A 16,382-nucleotide genomic window follows, 5' to 3' on the forward strand; every position below is an offset into this window, starting at 1 on the left:
AACAATATTTAAACCATTGCAAACTTACAAGAACCCATGGTTTCCACACTCCCTTCTCAATAGACTCGCACAAAATGACTCTCGTATGATCATAATGAATATTAAATTATTTACAAGAAAACAAATTCTCTACATATCCCATAATAAAGATTCCCTAAAATATAGACTAAAAGGAAATTCATACCCATTTAGGAACTTATTGAATCTATTCATGATAAAATTTATTCAATAAATTAATTATATTTTAGAATATGTCATATACATATTTTGAAAGGAAGCAAGGTGCATGGAAACACTTCCTAAAATAATATTAGAGAACAATATTGTACAAATTTTAAGATCTTTACAATTATACAAAGGAGAAACACATATAGAACATAAGTCATAACACAACATAGGTGTACATGGTGAAAAACCTATTAGAAGAAAACCCCCCGACTCTAAAGCAACCAAATGCATTATTCGGTAATTTTGACAGCATAAATAAACTCACTATCCAATACCTCCATCCCATGCATCTTATAAATATGAGTAGTATAGAAAATCATTAAATGGTAATTACAAAAGTGCGAACTAAAACCACCCAAAAAAGTGACACCTAAATACTTAGTTGGAAAACAAACGCCCAAGTCCTAAGATGAGTTTACAAGATAAATTGGCATATTACTTCTACTTGTCATAATCATGTAATAATCCAATCACAAACACAAGCTTTCAAATTTTTGAAATTATCGTATCCATTGAAATAGGGCTTCCAAAATGTCATAACATGTATTGTAAGTTGGTCAGAAAGTGTCTAGCTCCTTATTACAACTCTTTTATATGTTTGTAATGGGTGGAAAATGGAGTAGGTGTATTCACAAGTTAATCCTTGTAAACTAGGAAATAACCGAACTTTCCACCAAAACATTGAAGGAAGGGAGAACTCAATTGATCCAATGCAATAGTGTTGAATGTAGATCAATAAATTCTTCCTTGCTTGATTTGAATGTATTTGAATGATAGATATAGGGTTAATGATGAGGAATTGACATGAAACAATAGAAATAGTAAGCTACAGATATAGAATGTAGACACGAGGCTAAATTTAAGCAGAAGAAACAAAAGAGCTCTTGTGATAGCAAGTTCAGTCTGAAAGTGAAAGATCATGTGGCAATTTTCATCTCGGTCTCTGATATTAGATGTAGACAAACTAGAATCTTTCAAAATTAGGATGTTGCACATAATTTGTTCCCAAAAGCTCGTTGGAAATTCTTAGGACTATGGTGGATTTTTTTGTCCTGGTCCTCTAATTTTCACCTTTGTAAAATTCAAATCTGATCGTCATCATCTCCTTTGCCAAAATCTTTGTTTGTGGCTCCCAAATATGTCACCTACACACAGAAATAAGGAAAAAGTTGTTGTTGATGGGGGTTTGACTTAAGTAAAACCCAATGTTTGGAATTAACCCTTGAATTGAATTCAAATGTAATGAAAATGTTAAAGTAAAATTTTATCTTTTAAGGATAAGGCTAGATCTAAACTTGAAATGAATCTTGATACCTTGATGAATCTTGCATTGAAGCCTTCATGCCAAGGTTGATAATGTCATGTAGGATGTCTTCATAAATTCTTGATCATGGATGCCATCATGAATTCTTGAAATTTGAACTTTGACCTCTTTGTCACTACCTTGATGATGCTTGATCGCTTGCTCACTTGAATTTATAAAAGTGAAATTGAATTCCAACTTGATAGATCCCAAAATGAGGGGTCTATGATTTCTTTTATACCTAATTGCACAAAATATGTTTGAAATTTTAGGGAAGTCTGACACTAAGAATGTTTTCCCACCTCCAAGATGTGGTTGTAGTGAGGTCTAAATTTGGGCCTCTTTTGGGAGGACCATGGTGCCTAGGACATCGTGATCCTATCAATCAAGATACAAAATTGAACGTGTCCCACTCAGGTGTAGAACATGTTGATTCTAGGTGGGTGTGAGTAGAATCAAGACAATATTGGGGCGTGATTGGGGCATAGGAGGCCAAAATGCAAAAGTGAGGCCTAGGTGCAAACGAAATTGTGTAAGGCTATAATTTACAATGCTACATCTAGCCCGCACTTTAGTAAGAGTATGAGTCTATGCTCAAACTCATGATAAAGAATAAAGTATCATTGAAAAACTTTCATCGAGACATTAACGAGGCAAGATACACCAAGCTCCCAAGGACTTAGAATCTTATAAATCTAATACATGAAGATAAAAGGATCAACACATGGAGAGAAAATAAATCATTCATATGATGGTTGAGTAAGGCTTGTGCTTACTAGGAGTCATGTTGAGAAGGAAAATTTTGAAATGACAAATCGGTTCAAAAGATCATAAATCAAAATGCTCAATTTTCAAAGTAATCTAAATAAGTGACTATAAAATGGGTATTGCACCATGTACCAAACATGTCATGGTGTGTGATCAAAAGTGTACAAACCAAGTCTCATGGTGTGTGCAATAAGTATAACAATGAGCGAAGTGTATGCCCCTACTTTACAGAGATTGCATATGCCTCAATGGGAGAAATTTATTTAAGGTAGTATACATGCATCTAGAAGACAAGCACATTGACACACTGATATACCCCCAAGCGAAGACAAATTAAGGGAAATGGTCATAAAACATAATGTGAAAGAACATAAGGGATCCACTAATTGGGGTCAGTATGCACATTTGATAAACCATGTATATCAAGTATGATTGCATTTAAGTGACCTAATCCCCTAAAGGTAGTTGAACTACCAGCACAATGGAAGAAGAGTACATAAGATAAAAAACAAAATTCTTTTTGGGTCAACATGGTAGAGACCAAAAAGAGATCTCAATGCTTTTTGTCATCCCCAATTAGACAACACAAAAGCACATGTACGACATAACATTGGTATGACATATAGAAGAATTGAGATACAAATAGAGGAATGCAACAACAGATTTGGCCTCCTTAGTACCTTATGTTGATAAAGCAACAAGAGCCATCCAAAGAAAGCTGAATATAACACAAAGACATGTCAAGTAGCACATCACGGGGAAGCACATTATGTATGTAAGAAAACACATATAAGAATATACAGCACAAATGAAGCTAGTCAATAAAATTATTTGTCTCTCAATCTTGCTTAACATCACTTAGGGATGGTAGACAAGATGCAAGAGGAGAAATAAAAAGAATGGTAGATGGAGCTACTACAAGTCCCAAGCAAGGATCATGCTTTAATGATGCATCAGTTTGTTTGTCACTAGGAGCTCTAGGATTAATGCTTTTAAAAATATTGAAGAAAGGTCATGGTCAATCTCAATAACCTCATACATATCATCAAAATTATTAGGATCAATATTTCTACCATGAACAACATCATCACTTGTATCATCATCTAAATTAAACACAGTAGGATCTTTCGCATGCAAAGGAAATGAACCATCATTTTGCATAGATATATTAAATTTTTGATGTGGTGGATTGAGTTTTACTTAATCCCTAGGGTTAGGAAAAGGTTGGAAAAATGGGACCAAATCAACATTTGGTATCTTCAGGAAGGAAATGGTTTGGGGATCAAACTCACATGTCTTGGCATGTCATATACGTCGTTGTTCTCGCACACTAAAATTTCTCTTCATTTGACTCAAAACTTGTGAAGGTTGGGGATCAATCAACATGTAGTTATTTTATTCCCTTGTAGGGGGGGGGGGGGAACAAAAGAAGCCTCACTAGGTTGAGAGATGTTGGGTTCTTTCCTTTATATGATGTAGGGGATGGAACCACAACATATAGGGGAGGAATAGGAGTAGGAAGAAGTCCGTGTCTAGGATGAGGAGGAATATCCATAGGTGAAGGGTCTTTAGGTATACTCAAGGCCAATATCATCTCACTTTTCCATTATTTAAAAGATAAGAAAGGATCATCCTTTCAAGGTTTAAAGGTTTAGGTTGTTTAGGCCAAAAGTAATCAAGTGTAAAATTTCAATGTCTTGTTGTGGGTTGGTAAAGGCTATGGTTGATCATAATAATTTTCCATTATGAGAGAACTGCAAACACTTATGGATGGTAAAAGGGATAGCTTGGATGGAAGAGAGTCAAGTATGTCTCAACTTCACATGAAATTGATTGGAGGTAGGGATGATAGAAAAGGTAACATCTAAGAACTTAGTACCAACCTCAATCGGAAGAGTGATAGAACCTATAGCAAGACAAGTGAAACCATCATGCACCTTGATCATAAAGTTAGACTTGTCATATCTTTCTTGATGAAATTGTTGAGAAAAGAGATGTTCTTCAATCATAAAATTCACCATAATACTGGTTCAATGAGCACTCCACGTGAGAGCTTTCCTTTAATCTTCACAATATTATATAGAAATCCATCAGGTGCCTTAATAGTCTCCCTAGAGTTAAAGGTGATGCAAGATTCGGGATTAGGTTTGAATTTTTCAATTAGGTTGAAGTAGCACCCTTTTAATAAACATGATAGGGCATATGTTTTTATAGTGAATCCATAGGCTTCCATGAGTGTTGGAATTGGCTTGAATTTGGTCATGGTATGACTCCAAGGAACATTGTTATAAAACATAATATTATGTTTTCCATTTCCCTAATCCAAGAGAAATGTGTCATAAACTATATTACAAATTAACACAAATATTTAATGTGGGAAAATCGTATAGATTAAAAAATCCCCACAAGCTTCATTATAATGGGAAAATTTACAAAAATATTTAAACCATTACAAACTTACAAGAACCCATGATTTGCACAATCCCTTCCGCCTTTTTCAATAGAATCACATAAAATGAATCTAATGTGATACTAGTCAATATCAAATTATTTGCAAGAAATCAAATGCTCTACATATCCCACAATAATGATTCCTTAAAATATAAACGAAAAGGAAAGTCATACATATTTAGTAACTTATTGAATATATTAATGATATTTTTTATTCAATAAATTAATTATATTTTATAATATGTCATATGATACTTTGAAATGAAGCAAGGTACATGGAAATTATTCCTAAACTAATCTTAAAGAATATTATTGTACAAATTTTAAGATCTTTACAATTATTCAAAGGAGAAACACATATAAAACATAAGTCATCCCACAAAATAGGAGTACATGGTGAAAAACTTTTTACAAGAAAACCCTCAGATTCTAAAGCAACCTAATGCATTATTCGATAATTTTGACAACATAATAGCATATATAAACTCACTATCTAATACCTTCATCTCATGCATCTTATAAATAAGAGTAGAGTAGAAATCATTAAATGGTAATTAAAAAAGTGTGAACTAAAACCACCCAAAATAAGTGGCCCCTAAATAATTAGTTGGAAAACAAACACCCAAGTCCTAAGATGAGTTCACGAGCTAAATTAACATATTACTTCCACTTGTCATAATCATGTAATAATACGTTAAAAACACAAGATTTCCGATTTTTAATTTATCGCGTCCATTCAAATATGGCTTATCAAATGTCATAACATGTAACATAAGTTGGTCAAAAAGTGTAGATCCCTCTTACAACATTTTTATATGTTCAATATATTTTTACATTTACAACACAAGAGGCAAAACTTTTGGACACCATACTTTAATTTGGGAGGTCATTGAGGCCATTTTTTAAAACTATGGAGCTAAAAAATATATTCACAACATGCATACATAGAAGCAATGCCAAACAACATAAAAACTTTTTTTTTTTTCCAAAGAAAAAGACTATATCCCAAAAATTATGTGTTTATATGTTTCATAGTATAAAATTGAATTCTTCACTTACTCAACACTAGGAGAAAGGTTGAGATATGGTTCCTTCATAACACTATTTTACTTGTTAAACTCATATATGAGAAAAGGGTGTACCTAAAATTTTGAAATAGTTACTAGGGTTGAGAGGATCATAGACTCATAACACCACCTAAGCTCTTCTATACTCACTAGATTTATCAATACATATGCAATATTTAGCAAAATGCCAAATTCCTATAGCATCCCCCTTCCATCCTCTACTATGTCACAAATATAATGGTATTAGATATAAATATACTTTGTCCTCACATATAAGGTTAGGTATTTTACTAGAGATATGGTACTTTAATTGTCACATAAAACTATAATAGCTCCTAGACTTAGCCTTGTATCTAAACACAATCACTTAAGCTAGATGGATTCTTTACAAGTTTGAGTAGCTACCATATACTATACTTATGTAGTGGATGAAGAGACCATGTCCTATCACTTGATCATAAAACTAATGGCACCACCAAATATAGTAAAAACATATCAATTGATAGTGTTGTTGTGCCTAAGCATGCATCCTTGTTAAACCTAATTCAACCATTCATTGAAAAATTAGAATAGCCTCAAGGTGTATGGCCTTGTTATTTGAAGCCAAACCTTTAGCTATAGAGATAGTTCTCTATTTGATATAAATTTGAAGTACTAAACTAATCCTAATATTACTTGAATCTTACTAAGGTAAAATGGATAGAAAAGTAACAAAAAAAAAAAAAAAAAATTCAGTCACTATTATGTCTGCCATTCGTCGGTTTTGTTCTGTTAAGTTTCTTCCTAGTCCTTTCAAGGATTATTGGTCTTCTGAATTTCATTTTGAACCCTTTCTGTTCTCCTCTGCGTGTTCTTTTCAAATTTCTTGTCCTTCGGTTCCGTTTCCAAAATTGTTGTTACCTTCGAATGGTTGCACAAATCATTGCTCTGTTAATTCTTCTCCTCATTCTTCTTTTGTGGGTCTGGCGGATGATACGAAAATTGTTCATAGTATGATTTTTGATAGTGATTCTTTTTTTCCCATTCCAAGGTCTCCTTCTTCTCTTTCCATTTCTAAAGAGAAGATTCAGCTTATTGCTTCAGATATTTTATTTTCAGTTTCTTCTGATCTATTTGATGAGATTGCTGCAAAGGAATTTCTTGAATTTTCTTTTTCTTCTACTTCTGCCTCTTCGAGGCCTATCCATGATGGTTGTGATGTTTCCTCTTCTTGGCCAAATTCAGTTGAAGGTGTGAATGAGAATCTTATTGATAGTCCTTCTTCAATTGTTTCTAATGTGTATGGATTTGATTTCTCTCAAAAGCTAGCCTTGGAGCAATCTCCTTTTGTTTCCCCCCTATTGTTAAAACTCCTAAGAAGAGGGGTCGAAAACCAAAATTGGCTAAAATCAAGGAGGAGATTGCGGCTGGTATTCAATCCACTATTGTAGAGAAATTTTCTTTCCATGTCAAAACAAGGAGGGCATGTTGCTCTCCTTGTGATAAATGAGGATTTTATCTTGGAATGTCAGGGGCTTAAATGCCCATGACAAAAGGGGAAGGATCAAGAAATTTCTTGATTCTTCAAAAGTGGACATCATCTTATTGCAAGAGTCTAAACTTTCTCAAGATTCTTTTGATAACATAATTTCCAAATGCTCCCTTTGGAAAGTTGTTCATGTTCCTTCTTTGGGTGCTTTCGGTGGTCTTATAACTTTATGGAATCCTAAATCAGTCAAAGTTGAGATGTTATCTTTTGCTTCCCATTGGCAGTTGTTAAAGGTTGACTGGTTTGAAGTCTCTTTTGTTCTATTTAATATTTATGGTCCGACTTCTCCTTCAGATAAAACCGACTTATGGGATTCCTTATCTGAACTTTTTTTTACGATATGATGATTTTTTTATTGTGCTTGGGGATGATTCTAATGTTCTCCTTTCCTCGAATGAAAAAAGAGGGGGTAATTCTACAGCTCAGAAGGTTATTAATGAATTTTCTTCCTTTGTACAAAACAGTGTGTTATTCGATATTTTCCCTTCTAATGGTTCTTTCACTTGGACTAATAGGAGATCTAAATGCCAAATTGCCTCTCACCTTGATAGATTTCTTATTTCCCTAAACCTACGTTTGAGAAACTTTTTCTTTTCTTCTGAGATTCTTACCTCCTCAGATTCTGATCATTTCCCAATTTTGCTCAGTTTTGATAAATTGGATCATATTCCCTCTGTTAGACCTTCTTTTAAGTTTGAAAAAATGTGGTTCACTCATCCTCATTTTCTTTCTTTATTAAAGCAATGGTGGATAAATGCTCCATTTTGCAAAGGTACTAAGATGTTCCAATTTTATTCCAAACTCAAATTCATGAAATCTCAAATTATGGCTTGCAATAAATTGGTCTTTAAGAATATTTTTCATGAAAAAGAGGCAGTTGCCAATGATTTGAAGGTTGTTAATGAGGATATTATTAAACATGGTACTAATTCCTCCACTAATGATGCTCAAAAGAAATTGCAAGCTTACTGGGAGATCCTTTGCTCCCAGGTTGAAATCTATTGGCAGCAAAAGTCTCGTGAGGTTTGGCTTAAAGAAGGTGACAGGAATACTGTCTTCTTTCAAGCTGAAGCCAAGCTTAAAAGAGAAATTTTTAGTATTAAGGATTCTAAGTCTGGTTATGTCCTTAATTCAGATCAGCAGATTAGAGAGGAGGGGGTGACTTTTTTTAAGGAATTGTTATCTCCTTCTTTTTCTTCTTCCTCCATGGATCATCATGTGGATTTTCTTTTAGATTCTATCCCCTCCCTTGTTTCCCATGAGGATAATGATTTTCTTATGAGGCCTTTTTCTTTAGATGAGCTTCATTCTGTTGTTTTTTCCATGGCCCCTGACAAAGCTCCAGGTCCTGATGGGTTTACTATCTTGTTCTTTTAGAAATGTTGGGATTTTATTGGTTTTGACTTATTAATGGCTTTGGAAGAGTCTAGGAGGGGTGGGTATATCCTTAAAAAATTTAACATCACTTATATTGCCCTTATCCCGAAATCTAAGAATCCCCAAACTTTTGCTGAATTTAGACCCATTTCTTTGTGCAACTCTATTTACAAAATCTTCACCAAGGCTATTTATTTAAGACTTAAAATTCTCCTTCCTCATATCATCTCTCCTCGATAAGGAGGTTTTGTTCTAGGTCAGGAAACTCATGAGGGAGCAATTGTTGCTCATGAAACTTTACATTCCATAAATTCATCCAATATCCCAACTTTTGTGGTCAAACTTGATATGATGAAGGCTTATGATAAAGTTTGTTGGGCTTTTTTGCTCAAAGTTTGGAGAAAATTTGGTTTCTCTGAAAGAAAGTGTAAATGGATCAAGAGTTGTATTTCTACTGCTTCATTTTATGTCATCATTAATGGAGCTCCCTCTGGATACTTTTCTTCAACCCAGGGTGTTAGACAAGGAGATCCTTTATCTCCTTTCTTATTTATCATTATGGCATAAGCTTTTAGTCGATTGGTTATAAAGCAAAGGGATCTGGGCTTTTTGCAAGGGGTATTAATTCCTAACTCTGATATGTCAATCACTCGTAACCTTTTTGCTGATGATACACTTTTATTTGGGTCTTCTTCTATTCAAGAGGCTACTCATATTAAATTTATTCTAGATACTTATACTGCTGGATCTGGCCAACAGATTAGCCCCCATAAATCCAAGATCTTCATTTTTAATACTCCTCAGTTGGTGGCTAATAGACTTGTGAATATCTTAGGTTTCCCAGTAGACTCTCTTCCTTCTACCTATTTGGGGATTCCTTTCTTTATGGGATCTACTAAGTCTTCTATTTGGAATTCGGTTATTGAGAGACTTAAATCTCGTATTTCTGCTTGGAAGGCTAGGTGATTGTCTCTTTCAGGTAGAATACTTCTCATTAAAATGGTCCTATCTGCCATTCCCAATTACTATATCTTAGTTCTTCAAGCTCCCATATCAGTCATCTCCCAAATTGAAAAGATTATTCAATCTTTTCTTTGGAAAAACAACATGACAGAAGATAAAAAGATTCCACTGATTTCTTTGACCAAGATGTCTCTTTCCAAGCAAGTTGGTGGTGTTGGGATTCAGGACTTATCTAAAAGAAATAGGGCTTTTGGGGGCAAACTAGTTTGGTCTATGTATACTAAGCCCCAATCTTTGTGGTGCCAAATTATGCAGGCTAATTATTTGGATTCCTAGAATCCTGCTAGGATCTTCACAATTTCTAATCCTCCACAGGGGTCTGCTATTTGGAAATTTATGATCTCATGTAGGGAAGTGGTCTCTAATTTTCTCTCCTGGTAAGTCCATTCGGGGGAGGATATTCTTTTTTGGAAAGACTCCTGGAATGGCTTCCCCCCTCTTTCGTAGCATGATTCTCTTGCTTCTGTTTCAATTGTTCTTTCTCAATCATGAGGAGTTAGATTGGTTGATTATGTAGATAGTGTTGATCTGTTTTCTCACAAGGTCTCATGGAAGGATCCCTCTACTTTGTCATTGTCCTTGCAGGAAATTCAAAATTTTAAATCTGTTTTGCAAGATCGAGTGGCTTTCCTTTCTAACATCAAAGATCAACTTATTTGGTGCCCTTCTAAATTGGGAAACTACTTTGTTAAAGAAGGATATTTTGTTGTTCAACAAATGGCCAATCAAAATACTCCTCATTGTGCCTTTTTGTTCTGTTGGAATAATTCAGTATTACCTACAGCTGGTGTTTTTTCACGGCTCGCACTGCAAAATAGAATTTTGACTAGTGATCGTTTAGTCAAATTCAATATTGCAGCCTCCTTTTCTTGTTTCTTATGTGATAAAGCTCTTGAAGATGTCAAACATCTTTTTCTTCATTGTGAGTTGGTGAATAGTTGTTGGCATTTTGTCCTCCAAAAGTTATCTCTTTCATTCCCTTTACCTTTATCTTTATGGGACATGTTTCAGTCTTGGCCAGTTTTGTATTCATCTTCTCTATTTGCTTGTTTGTGGTTTATAATTCCCTCTTCAGTCATATGGGCCATTTGGTGGGAAAGAAACAAGCGCATTTTTAGATGTTACTCATCGGATTTATCGATTGTTCTTGGGATTTTGGAAAGAAGTATTATTGAGCAAGTTAATGCTCATGTCCAGAAATATTTTAACATGAATTCAGAGTTCTCTTCTTGGAAAAGTATCATTATTCCTATATCACCCACCTTCCCAAGGATTTGGAAAACACCTGTAGACAAAAATTCCATAAAATGGCATCCTCCTAATGCCCCTTTTTGTAAATTGAATTTTGATGGATCCTCCCATGGAAATCCTGGTGATTCAGGAATAGGGATAGTTTTTCGTGATCATTTGGGTTCTTTATTAGTACTAAAAGCTATGTCAATTTCTCCTGACACAAATAATATGGCCGAGGCTTGTGCTTTTTTAGAAGGTCTTGTTATGGCTAAGGATTTGAATTTAAATACCTTCATATTGAAGGTGATTCAGCTATTGTCATTAATGCTTGCAAGGCAAGAAAAGCTGATAATTGGCATTTGCGGTATATTCTTGAAAAAAATATGGACTCTTCTTGATACGTTTGAGCACCTCATCATCTCACATGTTTATCGTGAAGGTAATGCATTGGTTGATTGCCTCGCTAATATGGGTTGTGACAAAACTGTTATTGATTCCTCTCAATTGGGGGGTGATTTGATGAGCTTCCCAAACCTATTAATTATAGCCTGTAGAGAGTTGAGGATTTAATCTTTCTTATTATATGATTGCTCGTTTATACGAGTTAATATTTTCTTCTCTTGGTGAGGTATTTCTTTTCATAATTCCATTTGGTTTTGATTTGAGGTACTTTTCTTTACTTGATCATCACTTGGCATTCATTAATGATGAGTTGGTTGTTATTGATGTTGTTCGTGTGTTTGGTACTCTCTTCTAGTGTGAAATCTGGAGATATTTATTTTCACATTGAGAATTCGTCCTTCATATGTCATTTAAAGTTTGACGTAGCGTTGTTTTCATGATTATCTCTGTACGCTGCTTCTTTTGGTTTGTTAGTTTTTTTATGATATATCTCCTCTTTCTTTTCATTTACAGCATAAAAATTTTGGGCTTCATTTCTCTCTAGCATTTTTGCATTCACCTCTTCTCCTTTGGCATTTGTCTATAATGGCGGACCGCAGATTTCATGTCATTGGTGTCAATCATGTTTTGGAACCTTGTGTTTCTTGTAAATTCTTTGCATTCTATAATATATATATATATATTGGTTGCAGTTGTTTTTTGGTGCAGGGGCATGTCGATTTTGATTGCAGGAGTTCTTTGTTGCAGGGCCTTCAAGATATCCCAGGAACTTATTTTGTAAATAAGCTTGCATGCTCCTATTCTATAAAATGAGCTTGCATGCTCTTATGTGTAAATGAGCCTGCATGCTCCTTTGTTGATCTCTATTTTGTAACTAGCTCCGGCTAGAGGATTGTTCACTATTTCTCTTCTATAATCATTTTGATGAGCAATGACCAAAGTTTTTCTTGCTGGTTCTTTTCTCTGGGAGCTCAGTTTGAACCAGTTTTTAAATAAATTGTAAAAATTATTTATTATTAATAAAATATATCAAGTGGCATTGCCACCTTGCCAAAAAAAAAAAAAAAACATTAAAAATTGCAACTAACTACTCACAACTCAAGTGTTGACATGTTTGCATAAGTGTTTCACAGAGAAGTTCCGATTTTATGATAATGTTCAAGAGGGATAACAAATTCACAGTTGAATTTTAACATGAAACTTTAAAGAAAAAACAAAATATGATCTATAAAATAATGTACTACTATATAAAAGGAAAAAAAAAAAGAGACATAAATCAATTATAAATGCTTTTAGCACAATATAGAATCTATCATTTTATTGTATGCATAGAAAACATGTTAGAATGATAGATCCGTCATAAATAAAATGAAATCAAGTCATTGTTGCAAATAGAGATGTAACTAAAATATGAGATATTATTGATTCAATTGGATGCTTTACATTGATTTCCATTAGCTTTAATATCCTTATTTTTGTTGTGAAAAACTAACTTACGAGAGTGAACTACCCAACCAACTAACTAACCTAACTTAATTTATTAAATGTAAACCTTATTTCCTAATAACCCCTCCTTAAGTTTTACATTATGAAGAAAAATAAGAATAAAATTGTATCAACATTGGCCTAAACTTCTTGGTCTAGGCAAAAGCATGAAATCTCCAACTCTTCATCAACATCAACCTAAACTTCCTAATCTGGTTAAATGTTCCAACTCTACATCTATATCAACCTAAACTTCCTAGTCTAGGAAATATCTATTATCCAATAATACCTATGAATCAAGACATACTCCACTATCCATGCATACCACTCTTGTAAATTAAGACAAATTCTATTATCCATAGTAACACATCTCTAAAACTATGAATCAAGATAAACTCGATGATCCATAGATACCATTCACAATGTCTATAGATTGAGACAAACTCAATCATCTATAAACTAAAACAACTACTATATAGACCAAGACAAATTAAATTATCTACAAACCAGAACAACTACAATCCCCCCTTTGAGCATGAAGGGATTCAAAAAATAAAATTGTTGTCACTTCTCATACAATAAATCATCCCTAAGCTAGAAGGTAGCTCGAGATGATAGATATCCTCATGCCTCCATTTCCTCCAGCCTCCAACTCTACCTATTTAATTCTTAGAGAAGATATACATTTTTATAATAATTGTGGGATTCTTGATTACATAATGCAAAATTACATCTTTCTCCCTCAGTTTCACTAGAAACTAAAGCCTTGTCTATTTTTATCTTGTCATCAATAAGATCTCTAGCACGTTGAATGCAATTCATTAGAATGTGCCCATATTGATTACAATAGAAGCATTTGAAATTATTCTTCCTTGTTGAAAAATTAGTCTTCCTTTTAGCAAATAAAGCAATTTCCTTAGTAATTGAGTGAGTTTTAATTACCCTTTTCTCTTCATCAATTAAGTAAGATATCACATTTTATTTAAGCTTGGGCTTGGATTCAATTTGTTTAAAGTAAACACAATATTTTTAAATCTTGAAGGCATACTATTTAATAAAATGGCTTTGGCATCATCATCATCAATTGTACATTTTATTTCAGCAATTTGATTAAGAAGAGAACAAAATGTACTAATATGTTGAACAATACTATCACCCTCTTTCATTTTCAAACCAATTTTTTTTGCTTCATTCCCATTTTATCACTTGAAGCCTATGAACCAAATAAATAATTAATGTCGTGCCATATTTGGTGTGGTATTTTTGTCGAATCAATATGATGTAAATATGTGTCAGATAACCCAAGACAAATCATTGTTGTAGCTCTACGATCTTTGGCTACCCATTTTAATACTTCAGCTGCATCTTGCGGTCTTTTAATAGTTCTATTAACAATATCCCAAATATCTTTTTCTATGAAAACCAATTCCACTTTAACTTGGGCCATGTATGAAATTCATGACCCTCAAACATTGGAATAATAGATGATTTCTCCATTTTAAGTAAAATCAATCTAATGACCTATTACTCCATGTTTATTTAACAAAAAATGATATTAATTGAATTGATTTATGTATGACATACCTCAAATAAGCTATAGTTTTCACAAGGTCATACTGCAAGAAACCATATCACTCCATACCAAAAATTCATCGGGTTTTGAAAACTTCACGCCTTTGTCCCACATTGATGTTTGCACATAGATATTCACTGCCAAATGCCCAACGATGAATAGTTTTTCTCCAGTTTTTCCAAGTCATGGGTACAATAATGATTTGTGCTCTCATTCCAATGTTATAATGATAGAGCAAACATAAATAAAATGAAATTAATTCATTGCTACAAATAGAGATATAACTAAAATTTGAAATATTATTGATTCAATCAAATGATCTACATTGATTTGCATTGGCTTTAATAGCCTTATTTTTCCCATGTAAAACTAACTTACATGAGTGAACTATCCAACCAACTAACTAACCTAACTTGATTTATTAAATGTATACCTTATTTCCTAACAAAACCATAGCTTTGAGTAAGCAAAAAATATGTCTTTTCATTGATGAAAGGCATTTTCTAGCTAAGCGCAAGTTTGTGACAATCCTATTTCTTAAAGAATTTGAGATTTTACTACATTTGATAGATACTAATATTCTTCTTACAAGGAAGTGTTATATCATATAAAATGTTATTCTTCTTTCCTAGGCATCCTTTTTTGAGGAATAAATATTTCAACAATTTAAAGGTAGGTCAAAACTCCTTTGCAACACTAGAAAACATCTCCCTTCATTCTCTCCTTCAAAGTCTTCAACAAAATTTCCAACAATAATTTTGATTGACTCCTTCAATTGAAAATGTTTCCACCTATTATAAATGTCCTTGATGGTTATAAATCTTCTCCAACTACTCTTTACATGGACACAAGATACACATTCTTTATTCTTGCAACCACTTTGACTAGGTGTGGGAGGAATCTTCTCTTACATCATGGAGTGTAAATGCATCTTAAAGCCTTCCTTAAGCCTTAAAATAACCTTATCTTCTTACATCTTGTATTGGTTTCAAGTTCCTTGAGCATATGCTAGTTAATAGGTAACTTATTGTCAACACTTGGTGATTTCCACTATGTTTCATATCCATAGCTTTTAATTATCACCATTATTCATTCTTGTGAAATCTTTGATATTGTAGACCTTTTTTTGAAACATAGGTCTATTCATCATTTACTAGCACACTATGTTTATCCATCATTATTTGTTATGAAAACCCATCTTATAGTATTCCTTTATGATCTCTATCAAATCTAAGGTCTGTAGTTTGACATTTTTTAAAACATTCTGACAATTTAGTGTTGGCTTATAGACCATTAACTACCTCTCCTGGTTATCATTGATTTACAACCACCTTTATTGGATATCTTGTTTTTTATTAAATTTCCATTCAGTACAAGGACTCTTTACACTCTAGCAATCACACCTTGATAGCCATCTCAAGCTTAGGTGTCCCTTGTAGATATTTTAGTGTCTTAATGCCTCCTAGGTATTATTGGCATATACATGTACTTGATGTATGAATTTTAATCGTCATCAATGTCATCGTGCATATCAACATGCATAGGTTGATGATATTTTCATTGAAAATATACAATAATGATGTATTCATGATAATTATTATGTTTGGTAACCCATCTCTATTTTTATGGGTGTTGTCCTCATTTGATGACAATATTATTTCACTTTAAGTTATATTCCTACTACTACAGTCCTCATAGATTCTTGCTACTTATTTTTCACTATCATGATGGCTATTAAAAATCTGCATAATTTACATCTTTCAACATTGGCATGCTTAATTCTAAAAGGACTTTGTACTGACCTTTATTTTTGTCATTTCATCCACTCATTCATTCTAACATACCCCTAGGTTGAAGGAACTATTATGCTACCTTGATAGTATTTTCACTTGTGTATGTTGAACACTACCAAATGCTAAGAGGGGGGTGAATCAACATACACTA

This window comes from Cryptomeria japonica, chromosome 2 (assembly GCF_030272615.1).
Source record: "Cryptomeria japonica chromosome 2, Sugi_1.0, whole genome shotgun sequence".
In the NCBI taxonomy this organism is placed as follows: Eukaryota; Viridiplantae; Streptophyta; class Pinopsida; order Cupressales; family Cupressaceae; genus Cryptomeria; species Cryptomeria japonica.